The sequence below is a fragment of the Charadrius vociferus genome, unplaced genomic scaffold (assembly GCF_000708025.1).
Source record: "Charadrius vociferus isolate BGI_N301 unplaced genomic scaffold, ASM70802v2 scaffold62, whole genome shotgun sequence".
NCBI lineage: Eukaryota > Metazoa > Chordata > Aves > Charadriiformes > Charadriidae > Charadrius > Charadrius vociferus.
Window position 1 is genome coordinate 2,350,002 of NW_009647419.1, and position 6,425 is coordinate 2,356,426.

A 6,425-nucleotide genomic window follows, 5' to 3' on the forward strand; every position below is an offset into this window, starting at 1 on the left:
TGTGAAGTTGCTTCTTCTGTCATGATCATACCCCAGTAGATCGCTCCAGATCACCTCTTTTTCTTTGCACTTTGGGTAGTCAAAAATTGTTTATTTATGGCGCTTCTTGCTACTGAAGTCCAGGGAGTTTCTGAAAGGAGGCCTTGACTTAACCCCTTCGTTTGATGAGGGGTATGTGTGTGCAGTCCCTGTGCTTCTAAAAGTGCTGCCCAAATATTAGCCATGACAATCCTTGAAGCTTTTGCCTTACAGAAAGGTGAGACTGTCCCAGATTATACAAAAGCTAGTTTTGGCTAGGTGGCTGTACAAACTAGAGATCTCTCCTCTCAATCTTTTGTTGTACTTCATTTGCTGACAGAACCAGGAAGCAGATATCTTAAGAAAATTTAAGCTCTCTGGGCTTATAAGGTGTCCACAAGATTCCGGTGTCACCTAGTAAAGTCGGTGACAAGATTAAGGAACATGAGGTCAGCAGCATGTGCTTGTCTGACAGCACTAAGCTGCGAAATTTGTTCTTGGCTGGATGGCAAATTTGGGATCAGGAAAACGCACGATAATTTAGTAAGGAACCTGTGGGTGTCTAATACCTTTCAAGGCAACTCTACTTACACTGTCAACAGCTTTATGACAGAAAGTTAAATATAGGATATAAGCAGCTACCATTTATCATTTTGTTTGGTGGTGTTGCATAGAATGAAAATATGATAAATGCGAGAGCAATGAGCAAAAATCTTCTTGCCATTTTCAAAATCTGCTGCCTACCAGACTGCAGCTCCTGTCCCATGTAATCACACAGAAGAGTTTATTTGGGATTGAAACCAGTGTGAGACCGCACCAGATGTTACAGTAATCCAGATCCTCCTTCCTAAGTAATTTGATGATAGGGTTTTTTTCCCCTGTTCTTCTAGGATGAAATCTTTTCCTGACTTGCAGTAACATTTACAAGTTCTTTTTGCTGCTGTCTTTCAGCAACGTTGTCTCTTCTGCTTTTAAACTAGATTTCTACCATACAGTGCTTTATGTTTCACAATGAGAAGTTATGTATCAAGCATTCTTATAAAATGTGAGGCAGATCCTGCAAAACTGAGACTGGCTTTAAAATAAAATTACAATAAGAAAGTAGTAATGGATTTCTGTTTCTCTTTAAATGTTTCTTGCTGTCAGCATTTAAAATTTGCATTTTGAAGTTTTTCCCTCAAAACTGGAACGCTAGAAATGTTCCTTCCTTTTTTTTTTTTTCTGTAATGAGAACATCTGCAGTCTTTAAGTATCCTTATTGTAGCAGTTGAGAACAACTATTGCAGGGCTGTTAAAAATATTAAGAATTGAGAGTACTGATAATTGTCCTAATTTTATTAGTGCAGAATCCTTACAATTAGATTTCCAATCAGGAGCAAGAGAAGAAGACCTATAATATGGACTCCACCTCTAAATTTGCATACTAATGAGCGGCACATTCACAGTATGGTGTTATGCATTAGTATAGAATTCTAACATAAATAATTCTAGCACTGATGCTATATAATCAAAGCAGTAAAGAGGCGGCAGAAAGGAGGCCCCAACAATGGGAAAAGGTTAATGCTGACAATGTCTTATAGCATAGCAGATATAATCAGTGCTGAAAACTGCTATATGCATTCTACCAGGCATGTTTTATTGAAGATGGTATTCATAGCTCAGCAGTAGTTTCAACAGTGAATTTGTGACAACTGAAAGTCTCAAAGAGCATGGAATTTGTGGCAGGCAAAAAGCAAGGTTTGCTTATTCATAGACTTAATTAGATGTAAATTGAAGGCTCCCAACAAAGATTTTGACCCCACCCTGGGCTTCAGAAGCCCAGCTCATGAAGGGTTTTGCAGACTGCTGCTGTGAAAAATCAGGAAAAATGAGCTTCCTTTCAATAGGTTCAGGTCTTGCAAGGCCAGCAAGGATCTAATGAGATTTTTAGAGAAGTCACTGACAAATCTAATGATACATCATGCTGAATGAAATAGAAGTCCTGCAGGAAAAACATCATACATGATCTTCTAATTATTGGTACTGCACATATATGAAGGGATGGAATTAAGGATTTGTGGACAACATTGTTATTCCGTATTGTCTGAGGCCATCACAATGAAACTTCAGTGTTCTTTTATATCATTTTCATGTATTTCGTACAGTTCTGTGTAGTAAAGTATCTTCAGTCTAAGAACTGTTCTATCAACATGAAAGTGAAACTAGAAATTATACAAGAGCAGAAGATTTGACTTTCATTGTTAGATTGCATATGCTCATAATGATTGTTTAATTATTCTCCTCTCAATCTTATATGCGTACAAGCAGAATGAAACTGCAGGAATGGTTATAACACTGACAGGAATATCAAAACAAACCCATATATGTTGTTTGAATGAATCTTAATGATTATTTAAGTATCATAACATTGGAGTGAAATTTTAAACTCATTAGAACTAACTCTTTCTCTTTATAGGTAGTCTTACAGAAATTCACAGGGACCGTACGTATACAGAGCACTTAAATTTGTCAGTAATCACAGTGAAAAAGAACAAATTCATCTCAAGGGTGTCATTTAGCTACATTGTTGGTCTCTTTCTCATGGACTACATATTATCTTCTTCCCAAGATATTCTTTCTGGACTTTCAAAGCCCTCCTAACCCTGTGTAAGTGCTAGCTATATGTCTGCTCTATCACATCCCCAGAAACCAGAATCTTCCTCCAACATTATGAACAAACAAATAGAGAAGTGGTGCAGGAGAGGTAAGCAGACCACCTAGACTCCTTTAAAGCCCTCTGGGTCTCAAATGTTTTGTGTTATTTCACTTTTAAAGAATGCCTTTTCATCATGAATGATGGGCCTGATGACAGATAAAGACAAGAAAGTACCAAGAATACATATGAATTTACTTACTGTCAGCACTTCTAGGGATGCAAGTTTGAATATAGCTGTGTCAGGGTTGTTACTCTTCCTGCCCAAATATATACTTTATTTTTTTTCCTACTAAAGAAGTGGACAATGAGAAATGCATTGGCTGTTTATCAAATGAAACATCTGAGTACACGCTTTGTACCTCTAGCATACCAAAGCACACAATCATTCAAGTTATGAAAACTTTGCAGCTCTCTGTTACAACAGAAGACCACAGCAGGGTCTCCAAGTCCATTAACAAGTTAGAACTTGCTAAAACATGTCCTTCTATGACATTGGTTCTAGTCAATTATTTTCTTGTTTCCCTGTGCTGAACATAGTAAGAAGTTTTGATCAAATCAGCCAAAAGATTCTAAATGTAGTTGTGACACTGAATGGGTATTGAGTCCCAATGAAAGCATTTCAAGCTTCTGTCTCCTCTGATTAAGTACTGCGGTTTTCCACTGTTTTGAGGAAACAGACTACGTGAACCTTTGCCACAAACACAGATTTGTGGCATAAATTAGCTATTCTGTTTTCAGTTTTAAAAAGAGAAGCACATTGAGGAATTTTGTTTTCTTTTCCAAAAAATCCTTTAAGCTTATGTTTCAGCTATTTTCTTGTGCGGTTTCAGTCTCCTGTTGCTGATTTGAGCAATCTGGGATGAAATCTTAAAAAAAAAGAAAGAAAGGTTACTTTATTGTTTTCTATCTGGATATAGAATCAATAGCATTAAGAGGGAGAGCATTTTTCCATGTGACTGATAGGACATCCTAATAAGTTGCTGTGAGTAGTAATTAAGGTTGATCCTTTTAGTTCTTCCTTTAACATTTCCTCTTTTCTTTGCTTGCCGCATCCAGTAGCAATCCTAGAAATGTGAATCACATCAATATCTTCTATGCTAGCAAATGTGAATACAAATTCAGTCGTAGAATTTATCCATGAGATCCCAAAGCAAAAGTGCATGTAGAAACTCTAGATGACATGTTTACAGTATTTCAGAGCCACTGATAAATCATTCTGTTAGTCTCATAAAGCTGGAGATGTTCAAAATAAACAAGGCATTGATAAGAGATTAATCTTCTCACCAACTCAATGCTCTCACGTGTAGGAGAATTTATTTTGGACAATGTCACATTATCTGTAAATGGGTTAACCCTCCAGTTCCCTGAAGAAAAACTACTCGTATTCCCTTAAGAGAGTTCAAGCATTTTTCTTTTACCTAAATTTACTGTTTTCTCTAATATTCCAATTTTATCTCTTACTGTTCCATTTCCTCCTGCATGTGGAATTCCTTGCTTGTGTGTCAATATACCATGTCTGCACCAGCTGGCAAAAAGTTTCCAAAGAAAGTCTGGGATTTAGATTTAAACTATATGAGCCTGCAAATAAATGTGGACCCATTTACCAGCAAAATGGCTTTCCTCCCTGCTGTATTTTTAGGATTGGAACTTAATGAGGCCTTTGAACTTCATCTTGTTCCCTTTAAATAGTAGGTGCTCATGTCTTTGCTTTCTCCAAGACAGGACCTCATGTGTAGAAAACAGTTGAAGCTCAGCAGCCCTTGTGGCCAGCTGTACAGCCTGTTCTTTCTCTCAGGAGCTTGGGGAGAAGATGGTAGAAGGGCTTAGAAAAAGATGATGTTGGTTGCTTTAAAAATATTGCTCATTTTAATATCCTGAGACTTCTAGCATCTCATCAAAGTATCAGGGTATCCAAATAAATAGAGACCTAATAGTGTGCTCAGTTCAGCCAAATAAAACATAACCCTGGAACACTGTTCTCAGGAAGTCTTTTCTGGCAGATGATAGACAAGCGAGCATCACCAAAACTTCCACCCTGTCTTTCCCCTCTCTCCTCCGTCTCCACTTCCAAATACTGGTTAGCATCTTGCTCACACCCAAGATCAGTGTCAGCACCTCTTTTCATCAGTACGTTCAGAAATGAGAGCAGACTCATTCCTGAGCAGACCAATGGCGTGCACAGCATGGAGTATTTTGCCCTTGGTTTTCACTTGGCACCACGATGCCCAATCCCACATCCCAGTTTTGCTTTGGAAGGTATTAAGGAACTGCTGGGAACAAACTAACATTTAGCAGTGTGGATGGCCAGCAAATCAAAGTAATGAAGGGAGTCAATTATTCAGTACTGTAGATATACTGACCAAAAATAGGTTTAGAGGTCACTCGCATTGTCTTCCCAAAATGCCTTTTGTTACCATTGTGTGGTAATTACCCACTAGTGTGAGTAATAAGCCCTATTTATTGTTCTCCTTTGTATTTTGGAATAAAAATTTGTATGTCATAAGGTGTTATGTGTAGGTGTTTAAAACTGTTCACACCAGCCTGCAGGGAGAATTTCAGTCAGGAAGAGTAACTAACTCAAGATCTTCAGGCAGTTGCAGTTTTCCACATTAAAATCCACATTTCACTTGTAAAAAACCCAGATCATTGGCTGGTTGATTGATGCGAAATATTCTCTCTCAAGTGTCATTTTATCATTATTTGAAGGCCATTTTACACATCTAAAATGGCATCTTGGGAAGATAGTGAATGGGGAGGAAGACAGGGCTCACCCCTCCATCCCCAGCACCCAGTCTGCACTGGAACAATCTGGACGTGGGTCACTGGATTACCCCTGGCACTGCACGACTGTGCTAGCCAGCTGAACCACAAGGCTCAACTCCAATCTTCTTTTCTTCCATTGCTTCCTATCAGCCATTCCTGCCATATTCTGGCACAACATTTTCCCCCATCTTCTTTCAGACTCCTCAGAGATGCCACCAAATTACTATTCTGGGAACAGGAAGGGTGGTGGGGCTGTGCCAGGAGAACAAAGAGCGAAAACTAACAGGAAGAGCAAAAAAACCCCATACTTCCTGTCTTGCCCAAGAAACTTATGCCTGTAAAGCGTAAGGTGACCATGGCTTAAATGAGATATGGACCATTAGAAACTGAAAGAGTTAGTTAGGTTGTCTTTTTTTTCTCTCTCCCCACTTAACTCTAATTCAAGCAAGCCTGTGTGTAGCGTTGTCCCTGGGAATGGCATCAGTTCTGGTGAGTTCCACAAATGGAAAATAAGAAAAAGGGGTATATGTAAACTTTGATGGTAAAAATAAGAACGGAGAAGAGTGAAATTTCTGTTATTAAAAAAATTCTTTTTCCCAAGTATTTGTCAGTAAAGAAGATTGTTTGAAAAAAAAGTTTCATGTCTGGTTTCTTTTAACGGAGGTGTTTTGTAGCAATAGAAGTTCATGCAGTATTTACAGAGGATAGAAACTGTGAAAACAGTCTTACTCTCCAAACCCAAGTACCCTTTGGCATCTTTACTTATTAAAATTATCCAAGAGTAAGAGACTATGAGAGTTATGCTTCAGCGGTTCACGGCTTCTGGGCCCAATGCTGACTGATTTGCAATGGAAAAATGAAAATTAATATCACTGAGGTGAACAGCACTGCTTTGACTGAAAAAGAACATCAGAACCAAAGGCGTTGTAAAAACTGACATATATTCCTG